General features: G+C 40.1%; 1 protein-coding gene across 39 annotated transcripts in view; it reads left to right on the forward strand.

Annotated features, from left to right (window-relative positions):
• Nucleotides 1–13,080, forward strand: part of PTPRD (protein tyrosine phosphatase receptor type D) — a 2,878,718-nt gene that overhangs the window by 1,115,390 nt on the left and 1,750,248 nt on the right. For all 39 annotated transcript variants that reach the window (XM_073572185.1, XM_073572197.1, XM_073572187.1 and 36 more), the window contains exon 6: nucleotides 1,307–1,349. The gene's annotated coding sequence lies outside the window, so the exon portion shown is untranslated. The remainder of the gene's footprint in view (nucleotides 1–1,306; nucleotides 1,350–13,080) is intronic.

Genomic DNA, 13,080 nt, shown 5'->3' on the forward strand with positions numbered 1-13,080 from the left:
GGTGCAATATGAACCACCATTCACCATTCCATATCCAGCATTGATGAAAGATCCAAGATGTTCACAACACTTGGTATAGTCATCTTTCCCGTGTGTAAATTGTGACGGATCACACAGGGGAAGGGGTGTGTTGACTTTACTCACCTCTGAGGAGGCGTGAGAAGGACCCAGCAGGAATCGGCTCTCTGGCGCCATCACTTGCCCCAGGTCAGTCAGGAAACTGAACCGAGGGCAAATAGTTGCTTCCCTTATGGTGCGAGTTATTGAGTTGAAGAGGGATATATATTACCAGCCCATTCTGGGGATATATATATATATATATAAACCTCCCAGCCGTCACTGTCAGAGTTCCTCACTAACACAGCACAGTAGTATGCTGCCACCAGTTCCTCGTTCGATATACAAGCCCTGTAAAACAACAGGCTTATAACAGGCGTATAATATAACCAACTGAGCGTGCGGACATGGGGATTCATGAATCAAGATAAAAGAGCAGCCCAAGATTAATTTTATATTTAATCGCTGAAAAGGCGCACTAGAAAAATACAGGTATATATTTACAGAACAAAATACAGGTATACAGTCAAGAGTGTAGTACAAGGGTAGGGTAAAGATAGGTTACAATTATCATGTTATGTAGCATGTGACCACAGGGAGGCTCTGATGAGTCACAGGTCCAAATCTTAGTCACGTGATTCCCTGGCTGCATTAGGTAACGGGCCTCCTGCCAGTGGAAGAACTGAGTCCAAAATAAGGCACAGTCTATTATCCCCTAGGCTGCTCCCTCCCACACGCTACATCCACCCCTTGGGTTGGGCCATCTCCCTCCTTCCGTATCTGAGAGCATGATTTTCCAGGCACAACCGTGGATGCCCCATAACTTTTCGCCTGAAGGTCCAAATAAGATGGCAGCATTGCCACTGGGTTCTGCTGGATTTTATCTGTGCAGAGAGACCAAATAAGGCTACGGTATTTAATTCCTGGTAGCAATACTTGGCAATTCAATAATGCAAAGTGCTAGGGGTGGCTGCCTGGTATGAGCTCATGAGGAAATGAGGAAAGGAATGCAGATTCCGATTATGTGCTCGGCTAGGCTCTGGGATCTGTGGTTCCGCGAAGATCACTGGGTGGAGAATAATAAGCCATCTGAATATAAGAGAACTCTAGCTATGAACAAGATTTTTTTCTTGCTAAAAAGTACATCTTGTAGTCACATATTATTTTTCTCAAATTTCTCTGTTTATAATCATTGACATACATGATAGTAGCATTATAACATTTGAATCTGTATAACTTTCTATTTCAGACCTACCCTGGGACTGCAACAACAAGATGTTTTCTGTCAACAAGTAAGCTCTAATTTGCCCACTGTCTAGTTCATTGTTTCTAAATAAATGTTAAAAATGGTTATCTGTGAACAACTCTTCTTTGCAGCTACTTCCCATGACAATAAAGACTTTTTTAATATGGGCAGATAAAATGCCAAAACATGATATGGCAAGATGATTGGCACTCATGTACTTATATTTATATGCTACAATATTTTCAGAGCTTTCTTTCCATATAAAACATATTCTACTTTTTGTGTGATTTTATCTCAGCATAAACAATGCAAATTATTGTGTGTCACTCCCTTGCTGGACATACTGACACTGGGTAATGATAGTGAATGGGGAAATTAGGACTTCACATTTACAGCAGCTACTAGTAGAAGCTCTACTCTGACTAAGGTTGGGATCACATTGCGTTAGGGGGTAATGCGCTGGCGGATCCTTTACATAGCGGCACTAACGCTATGTAACGGACCCATTAATGCCGCCATTGCCTGCAATGAATGTAGCGCATCCTAACGCATGCCAAAATCGCATGCGTTAGCAAGTATGTGTTAATTCATGATGCACCCTCGAACGCTGCATGCAGCGTTTTTGGGTGCATTGGTAGTAACGCACAGCGAATGGACCCGTTCACTGTGCATAGAACTGTATGGGCTAACGCATGGTAGCGCATAGTATCTTAGCGCTACCATGCGTTAACGCATACCGTTAGCGCTAGGTCGCTAAAGATGTAAAAAATGACATCAGCGTTAGTGCATCCGTCTAACGGATCCGTTAAACGGATGCCCTAACACAATGTGAACCTAGCCTAAAGGCAGAGAAAATAATTCATATAGTGTTACATTTTGTACAGAATTACGTAAAATAAATCTTTCTTGTAAATAAGATTTTGATCATTATATGTAAACAGTTTTGACATAATATAATAATAAAATTTCAATAAAAGGAGGCCTAAAAGGAGTTTTAAAGGGTAGCAATAGCAAACTATTTAAACCAAACTGAGCAATATATAAATAGAAATTATTAGAAAAAAATCAAACTGTACAACCTAAAATCTAACCAAAAATGGAAAACAATTGATAAAATTAACATACTTTATTAGTCTAGTTTCACAGTATTTGGTCAGTATTTTATATCAGTATTTGTAATCTAAAACCAGGAGTGGAACAATCAGAGGAAAAGTATAATAGAAACACATCACCACTTCAGTATTTATCATCCACTATTGGTTTGGGCTTACAAATACTGAGGTAAAATACTGACAAAATACTGAATGTGTGACCGTGGCCTTTGTCACAGGAATAAATCCTAAAGAACAAAGAAATGATCAATCCAGATCACAACAAAAAAACATAAAAGCAAAAATAGAGGAAATTACACAGCTCATAGTAAAAATTAGATGCAAATAATGTATATAGTTGCATTAAGTATCAATAGCAGACTAGTAACTATACGTAAAATAATAAATTAAGAAACTTAAGATCATGATATAGTAAGTTATACTATTAATAATTACTAGCCAAAGAACAATCAACAGTCTTAACATAACATGATGTTGAAGGATGATTCTAAAAAAGTGCTTTTACCTAATGACATACCAATGGATGTAAATCTTCTAATACAAGCAGCTCTAGTGAATATGGTATATATAGTTGTTCCAAGTGGAGGTACAAGACTAATGGGTGTAACCCCTCTAATATAATTATCTCTTCTATATGTAGTTATACCAAGCGCTAATTCCAGACTGATTGCAGTAAATAAGCATGTGAGGGGGTTCATCTTAATTATAGTTTTCGGCAATCAGATGCAGCCCCTTATGGAATGCTCAGCATATAGCACTTTTCTAATGGAAAAATAGAAAAATAGGCTTATTGAGGTTCATAGAATATATATATATATATATATATACTGTATATATATATATATATTGCTATATTGCTCAAAAAATAAAGGGTACACTTAAACAACACAATGTAAAGCCAAGTTAATCAATCACAATTATGTGAAATCACCTGTCCAGGTATTAAGCAACATTGTGAATCAATTTCTCCTGCTGTTGTGCAAGTGAAACCGAAAACAAGAAAAAAATGATAGGCAATTAGGAAGAAAGCCCCTATAAAGGAGTGGTTATTCAGGGGGTGACCACAGACCATATCTCTGTTCTCATCCTTTTTGACTGTTGTTTTGGTCACTTTTGAATTTTGTCAAAGGTCTCACCCCTAAGGGTACTGTACAGTAGCATAAAGCGGTGTCTCAAGTAGTGCAGCTCATCCAGGATGGCACATCAGTGCAAGATGATGCAAGAAGGGTAACTGTGTCTGCAGCACAGTGTCCACAGCATGAAGCAGATACCAGTAGACAGGCCAATACACCAGGAGACATTTGGGGGCCTTAAAAGGGCAACAACTCAGCATAAGGATAGCTACCTCCTTCTTTGAGCAAGAAGGAACAGGACAAGCAGTGCCAGAACCCTGCAAAATGACCTCCAGCATGCCACTAACATTCATGTGTCTGCTCAATCTGTCAGAAACAACTCCATGAGGGTGGTATGTGGGCTTGACATCCACAAGTGGGTGTTTTGCTTACAGCCCAACATCATGCTGGAAGATTAGCATTTGCCAGAGAACACCAAGATTAGCAAATTTGACATTGGTGCCCCGTGTTCTTCAAGGATGAGAGCAAGTTCACGCTAAGCACATGTGACAGACGTGACAAAGAGTGGAGATGCTGTGGAGAACATTCTGCTGCCAGCAAGAACCTCAAGCATGACCGGTTTGGCAGTGGGTCAGTAATGGTGTGGGGAGGCATTTCTTTGGAGTGACACACAGCCCTCCATGTGCGAGCCAGAGGTCAATTGACTGCCATTAGGTACTGTGATGTGATTCTCAGTCCCATTTTCAGACCATATGCAGGTGGAATAGGCCCTGGGTTTCTACTGATGCATGTCAATGCTAGGCATCATATGGCTGAAGTGTGTCAGCAGTTCCTGCATGATGAAGACATTGATGCTATGGACTGACCTGCCTGTCCTCAAATCTGATTCCAATTGAGCACATCTGCGACATCATGTCTCTTTCCATACATCACCAAAGACTGTTCAGTAGTTGAGTGATGTTTTAAATCAGGTCTGGGAGAACATTCGCCATCTCATCAGGACCATGCCCAGGTATTGTAGGGAGGTCATACAAGCACGTGGAGGCCACACACTGCTGAGCATCATTTCCTTATCTTGAGGCATTTCCACTGAAGTTGGATCAGCCTGTAATTTGATTTTCCACTTTGATTTTGAGTATCATTCCAAATCCAGACCTCCATGGGATATTAATTTTGATTTACATTGATCATTTTTATGTTTTATTGTTGTCCACGCATTCCACTATGTGATAAATGAAGATTTGCAACTGAAATATTTCATTCAGTGATTTATACGATGTGGTATTTAAGTGTTTCCTTTATTTTTTGATATTTAAAAATATATATGACATATTGTTTTTATATCTTTTTCAAATAAACTTATTTTCACTAAACTATAAAGTAGTCAATACAACAGATCCTATTTAGATCCTATTATATTGTATTTGTTTTTTGCATCTAAGTAATTGCATAATGCAAAGCCTCCAATTGCCTAGGAAAACCATGTGTAACACATTGAGGTGTCCTATGGCTGTATGGAACCACTTTTCAAGCTCTTCAATGCAAAGGGACCCTTGGAAATATGAAAGTGACCTCAACATACAGTATATGGCTATGAGGAAACATAGAGTAGTGTGGTAGCTAATAGGCTGTCTAATACCAGACTGCACTTACAGACTTTTCTGCTTTATAAAAATTTGAAAATGAGTAAAAATTATCCCTTTTGGGGACAGATATCTGCCACTCCAATGTTTCTACATGGACGGTGTACACTGAAGCCATGGATTTTTGATAAAAGGAAGTCCAAAAATTATCTTTGTTTGGGAACTAGCAACAAGTTTGCTTCTTGAAAAATGAAATAGTGATAGTTTCTAACAAACCTTCAAAGATATCCATTTTTATTTACTGTTTGGAAAGTTAAGAATGGTTTTGGGAAAAGCCATTCAAAATTGTCCCTATTTTTGGAGTAGAAAGTGTTTTTTTCTTCGGGAAAAGAGAGGAAAAAATAGCTTTTTAACAAGCAATTAAAAAATAATCAATTTATTAGCACATGCAACAGTTTTGCTGTTTGGAAATTGAAAAAGCAATGGCTTTTCTAAAAGCTGCGCAAAAATTATCCCTTTTTGAGAGCTATTTGAGGTTTAAGCTCTGGCGGCAGCAGCATACACTAGTTATAATGTGATGGAAAGGCGTGAGATGACTGACTATGGGAGGGCCTCATCACTGGTAGCAGCAGAAAAGAATGGAATACAATGGACTGGCAAGCAGATACTGTGATCGATCTAATCATGGATATCAGCTATAGGTGAATGAAAATCAACACTAATCTCTAAGCCTGATTTACTTTGACAAATGTTTCCACATTTTGGTCTGCTTGGATATAAAAAGCCACCCGGTGCACACATGGCAAACGGTCTCAGTTCTTGCCACAAGTTCAATATGCTGACTGAAATCAATGGAGTTTGAGCTCATAAAATCTGCTGGAGAAAGGGCACAGACCAGGTGTGGCTGAATCCAGCTCTACAGGCTGTGAACCTCTGTTTGCTCATGTCGGTGGAGCTGCAAAAAATCATCTGGCTCTTCATGTCATATACACTATAATCACTGATGCTACCTTGGCTATTTGTCATAGGCAGAGAAGCATTTGTTCTGCAGGGTAGAGAGATAGGTAATCTGGTCACATCTGTGGTTGGTATACAAGGCTCACAGCTTATACTGCACCTGTTTTAACTCCCTTTCAAAAGGCAGACACTTTTTCTATTTTACTTTTATGTTGTGGGTCTAAAAGTATGGCTATGCAATCGTATTACTTTGGTTGATTCTGTCATTCCAGAATAAGTAAATCATGCAGCTTGGCATGATTATGACCTAGAGCAACATTGGTTCACTTTTCACACCTCACTATGACTGCTTGTCATTGTAGTCAGTATTATCAATATCAATTTTACATTGACTTTTAGCCTTGCCCCCTGCTAGTGCCTATGAATGCTGAATATCCCTGTACACATCCAACTGCTGTTGTTCCTCTTCCTCCTCCTCCTTTATCCCCTTCTCCACATCCTGTTGCATGTAACTTTCTCATTGGCAGTCCCCAACAGCACCTCAGCATAAATGAACATGTTAAAAAGTTGCTGGTTTTCCAATATAAATTCCTGCATTCTTGTGTTTTTTTAATATAAATAAGAGTCTGGATAACATCACTGATGCCACAGATGTGAATACTGAAAAATGTTGCAGCCTTTTCAAATGGCCTCAGTAGGTGACAATGGTGGATTTCAAAGTATCTCATGCTCCAATGGGTACTGCGTACTATAGTCAGTTATTGCTGTTTTATGCTGCTAATACAGATGCTGCAACATATGTCGTGATGAATTCCATTGCATTTATATCATGCAGATTCAGTAGCATAGCTACCGGGAGGGGGCAAAGAGGGGCAGATGCCCCGTGCCCCACGCTCTGAGGGTGCCCACCCGGGGCTGTGGTACCGTAACTGTATTGACATGCACATCGCGCCGAACAGTTACATTCTGTAGTAGAGCAGTAGGAATCAGTCTACCTGCTCTGCCACCCAGCCGCTATGTAGCCCCTGAGCAGGCAGGGAGGGGCCCGATGCTAGCAGTGGGCCCCTCGTGCCAGCAGTGCACCCTCCCGCCCATCATCACAGGTTCAACTGTATTTACTACATGCCAATATAGCTGACCACATTGATGAGAGAAAAAGGGTTACACTTCCTCTCTGTTCATCCCCCGTCAGCATCTGACATCACTGACACCGACACTGATAGCGGGTGCGATGATGTCACTATTCAGCGCCTGTGATCCAGACATGAGCGGTAGCTCGTAACAGTGGAGGAACCAGGAAGAAGAAAGGTGAGTATTTTTATTTATTTTTATTATGCTATAGAGACTGCCTATGGGGCTGCATTATATTATAGAGGCTGCCTATGGGGCAGCATTATGCTTCAGGAGCTGCCTATGGGGCTGCATTATGCTATAGAGACTGCCTATGGGGGTGCATTATGCTATAGAGGCTGCCTATGGGGCTGCATTGTGCTATAGAGGATGCCTATAGGGGTGCATTATGCTATGGAAGCTGCCTATGGGGGTGCATTATGCTATAGAGGCTGCCTATGGGGAGTGCAGTATACTATATGGAGACCTATGGGGAGTGCATTATACTATAGACTGTGCCTATGGGGAGTGTATTATACTGGTCCATACAATCAGGGCAACTGTAACCACCCACCTTTCGTGTCTACCTCTTTCCTCATAGACTGTAAGCTTGCGAGCAGGGCCCTCATTCCTCTTGGTATTTGTTATAATCTATGTGATTATTGTTATGCTGTAATGTCTATTGTCTGTACAAATCCCCTCTGAAATGTAAAGTGCTGCGGAATATGTCAGCGCTAAAGAAATAAAATTTATTATTATTATTATACTACAGACTGTGCCTATGGGGAGTGCATTATACTATATGGAGACCTATGGGGAGTGCATTATACTATATTGAGGACTATCTGGTGTATTATGCTACATGGACACTATCTAGGAGGCCATCATACAGTCTGGGGATTATAGTGACAGGGCCATCATACAGTGTTGGAGCCATTAAACAGTTTGGGGAATATTAAGTATATATACAGTGAGGGGGCATAATACTGTGTATAAGAGAGCATAATACTGTGTATAGGGGAGCTGTACAGGCGGGACACTCGGGACATTATTAAATGTAAAGTGGGCACTTATTGCTATAGGTGAACTCAGGTCACTGTGACTGTCAAGTGGGCACACAGGGCAATATTACTTTCTAGGGGACAAAATGTGGGCACTGTTTTTCTAGGGCACTTGCACCCGGTATTACTATATTCTAGAGGGGTGCTTTAGAATTTAGAGTTTACAATAGATGAAGTAATAGGGACACATACAATAGCAGCGGCTCAGTATTGGGGTATCAGGTGCAGTAATAGGGACACATACGGAAGCAGCAGCTCAGCATTGGAGTATCAGCAGAATGAGGAGTTTGTGCAGGTTGGGAATAGTCCCATTGGGGACAGTGCTGAAAATGTGAGAAGTGAAATGTGTCTTTGTTGTAATCTCTGCAGACGAGTCCCTCACTGGAGAAGTTGTCATGTCGGTTTGGACCAGATGGAAAAGATGTCAAAATTGAATGACTCCATCAGAAAGAATGTCAGCAGTATGTCATTATCTGTAACTGTGCTGTGATCTCTTATATGTTCTGTAGGACTGGTATTTACCACTGACCATATGGCGGTAATATCAATATTGGTCTTTATATAGAGATTATTTTCAGCAACAGCGCAGTCATCTGCTGAGGTTCTCCTCCACTTTTAGGGTGCGTCACCCAGTTGTAATCAAGGTTACCTGGTTAGGGGTCCACTGAGAAATCCCCCCCCCCCGAACCAAAACCCTAGCTACGCCTCTGGGCAGACTATTCTCTTTTTAGTTCCCTATGTAAGAAAAGTCACATTTCAGTTGCTTTCCTAAATACAGCCACCACATTCCTCATGTGGGTTTATTTTTTAAGAAATTTTTCCCAATTAAACTAAGGATGAGCATCATGCAAGGAACATGAATTATTTTGCTCAAATGTAGTGTGGCCAGAATATTCTTGTCATTCACACTAATGACATTGCTCATCAAAGCAGCAGATCTTTCACTTAATTAATTTTATCCCCATGTTATAAAACCACTTGGCAGTGCTTTATTTGTCATGAACAAAAAACAATAAGTATGGTATGTGGAATCAAATATGTGCCCTGTTGCTGTTAGATATGGGGTCATGTCTGTTAAGGAAGTTGTAGGAGGAGACAGATAACCCGTCATTTGGTAGTGAAACCAGACCTATTAGCCAACTGTGGAGGCTTCATTGCCTGTCCTGGTTGTGATGGAGCACTGCTGTGCTGCTTTTTTGTGCATAGAGAATTAAAAAATATGCCAGCTACTAAATTGTATAGCATTTTATCACAATGATACTGCTGCCACCTATCATATTTCTTGTCATGATCCAGGTTGGATTATGACAGATAAAAGTACTAGTAACCTTTTTTTTCCTTAAGCTGTGTGCTTAAAGTTAGTTTTGCCCCCGGTGGCCATTAGGGTCATTGCACTGTGGTGGTTTCAGTTCTAGTTTTGCCCCCCGGTGGCCATTAGGGTCATTGCACTGTGGTGGTTTCAGTTCTAGTTTTGCCCCCGGTGGCCATTAGGGTCATTGCACTCTGGTTACTTTAGTATAGTGCACGTGATTATGTCAGCAGAGGTGATTACTGGCTCTTACCTATAAAAGAGTGTCAGGTGGTTGCAATCACTGTTGGTGATATTGGTCATTTCCAACCAAGTCTAGTGAAGGAAGGAGCTATTGAGAGGACTTCCTGGAGGCTCAGTCAGAGTCCTGGTGTGGAAGGAGCTAGAGAGAGTTCCTTGCAGCTCTGACAAAGCTTGGTGAAGCAGCAGCTATTCAAGAGGAAAGCTGCATTCTGGTGCTGGACTCTGTTGCTGGGAGCAAGAGCAACAGAGCAAAGCTAAGAGGTGTTATCCCTGTTTGTATCTTTCCTTTTGTGTGTTTCAGTGCAGTGGTGGGATTAGTTTCTGCACCGTCCATTTCACTAGAAAGGGTTAGGTGCAGGGCGAGCTAGGGTTTTTAGGTATCCTGCTCATCGCCAGGTGCGGAACCTGCATAGCATAGGGACTGTTAGGAGTGCAGAAACACTAACTCAGGGGAGTTCAGAAGGTCTCCAAGTCCCCGTTCCCTATCGCAGGGCCCTCCATTGTATCAGTTTCCCTGGCATTTCCCTTTATTATTTAAATTCGCCCTTCTGGAGGCGGCGTATCCAGATTCACGTGTAATACTGAAATTCGCCTGCTGGAGGCGGTGTATCCGGCTGCACGTTATATTATTTAAATTCGCCCTACTGGAGGCAGTGTATCCAGGGTCGCGTGTGTCAGAGAAATTCGCCCTGCTGGAGGCGGTGTGTCCAGTCACACGTAACCATCAAATTTCTCTCCCTCTATCAATGGAATCTTTGTATTAGTCACTGACTACTACAATCATCTTTTTCACTTCTGCACTTGTACAACACACACTCTATGTAGCATTAATCCCGTGTTTTATATCTTTCTCTCTATATGTCCTTTGCTGAGCAGTGACCTCTACCATGCTCTCACTATCCAGAATCACCATAAAATGGTTGCTGCAATTGGCTTTTATACAGGCTATGATAGTCTCTCCTGATTGGCTGAGCTATATAATGTACAAAAAGAGAATGTGAAGAGTGCAGACAATGGCCATTTCGCTCTCCTGCGCTTCAACGGGTCCTAATGTTTAGGACCCATTGAAGCGCAGGAGCGCAAAATGCCCATTGTCCGCACTCTGCATTGCTCCTGAGCCTATGCATTTTTGTCTTTGAATAAAGACTTCTACTTTTGGAATGGTGAGTGCCATCCTTTCCTCTCTTTTTGCACATTTGGATTCCATATGTTTCCCCAGGATTGAGCACCCGTTCATTGTGGGTATATGACATTCATTCATTGTGTGTGAGTTGTCTCTCTTGATTAGTTTGAGAGATTATGGCGGTGCAGCGGTGCCAAATCTGATTCTTTTAGTTGAGCTATATAATGTCATGCGATTTTATAGCTGCATGACATTATATAGAAGTCAATGTGGCCATGTCTGAGGTTATTTGTGCCTCTCTGGTTGATGCTATCTCTTGCTTTATGTAAAATGATGGGGCATTTTTGGGTTGATTACTATTTTGAATTTGGCCCAGGAAATTTCCTAAATTCCTTATTTGTACAAGTCCTAAAATTAACATTTTGAGAATATGTTTTCTTCTTTCATTCCATGAACGCATTATCATAATTTAGTATGGGCTGCTACTTGGATTCTAGGCCTGAATCAAAAATTCAGTGTTTGAAAAGTGTGTACATTTGTTTAAGGTGTTTAATTTTATGTTGGGGAATAATTTTTATAAATGAGTTAGAGCTTGAAGATTATTTTACATTTGACCTTCTCTAGATGAAGATGTTATAGATTATTTAATCTATTTAGAAATCAGATTTTTTAATAAAATAAGTAAGTCTTATGTTACACAAAACCATTGATCAAATACAGAAATCTAGAATAATCTGCCCGTGTATATAATAGTAATGGTGAAGTTCAATATTTCTATTCAAACAAAGAGTCTAGTAGACATATTTACAAAAGGCCTTATGATGTTTGCTGTCTTTGCTGAAGAAAACATTTGTAAAACCTTTGGAGTGACTACCAGGGGCTGCAACGTCTCCGGGGATTGATGCTATTCCGATACTGTCCTTCATTTAAACTTTAAACAATTTTAATTCATGAGGTCTTTTAATGGGCTTTGAAAATTGAAAACCATTTTCATTTGCACTGTTACATGAAAAATTTACTTTAGGGAAACAAAAGGGTTTCACATGAAAAGCCAATTATAATCCAAGTATAAGTACAGAGATATTAACAGAACTGGTATTTTTCAAGAAAGGTGCCCCAACCATTGTAATAACTAATATCATTTCAATATTTTATTCTCTTTGTTCTGATTGTGCAAATCATTTAATAAAATATTTATATATTTTAGACATCATAGATTATTTATCTTTATAGATGCTACATTTATCTGATACAGAGAGACAGACGACTAATATCTTAACACACAGAATTACAAACTATAAAATGCCGGCTGCATGGCTACCACTGCAAGGGATAGCTTAAAGCAAACCGGTCCTGACAAAACTAGTTTTATCCTGCAGATATAGAAATATTTAGCAGATTATAAGCACCCTAAAGCTGCAAGGCCGCTGTACTAAAAGGCTGGCTACCAGGAGAAAATGTACTTTATTACTTCCTGCACCCTCCAGCTTTCAGTCATACTGGTGTACTGGCACGGATTACAACACTGCTCAATATATACTGGGCACACTCTGATACATGGAAAGACAGTGGGATCTGCAATGATATGCTGCAGAGACAGCTGCCAGTTAATGTGCTAGGGTGTTGGTACAGCCGCCACTCACTGTTTACTGAGCAGCGACTTAAATCACACCTATGACTAAAAGCTGGAGGCTGCCAGAAGGAATAAAGCGAATTTTCTACTGGCAGCCGTGCTTTTAATGAAGCAGCCATACAGCTTTAGACTCCTTTTAACCTGTAGATTAACCACATATCTGCAGGTTAATAGGGTTTGGAGTCATGACAGGTTCCCTTTAATTAAGATAGACCTTATACAACTTCTATTGAACTCTACACATATTTGCTAATGAATGCTTACAATAGGCACATTTTCATTATTTAGTTCTATGACTCTATAAATGTAAGCAAAAGATTTGTAGCATTGTTTGTAAAAATATTGTGATCCTTCAGTTCCTAATCTTATTTCTCGAGATTTCTAATTTAGGAAGTCATGACCCTAGTGTGAACATAATATATACTGCATATTGATGCACAAAGCTCTTTTGATACCACAGTGTAATATTCAGCATAAAAACTTCATACATTAATTTTTTAAATATGTAAGTATTTTTCGACAATGAGACAATGGGGCTATGTAAATAGATTATACATAATACTAGAAAATAAC

Source organism: Dendrobates tinctorius, unplaced genomic scaffold, assembly GCF_039654945.1.
Source record: "Dendrobates tinctorius isolate UK_male_01 unplaced genomic scaffold, ASM3965494v1 ptg000031l, whole genome shotgun sequence".
In the NCBI taxonomy this organism is placed as follows: Eukaryota; Metazoa; Chordata; class Amphibia; order Anura; family Dendrobatidae; genus Dendrobates; species Dendrobates tinctorius.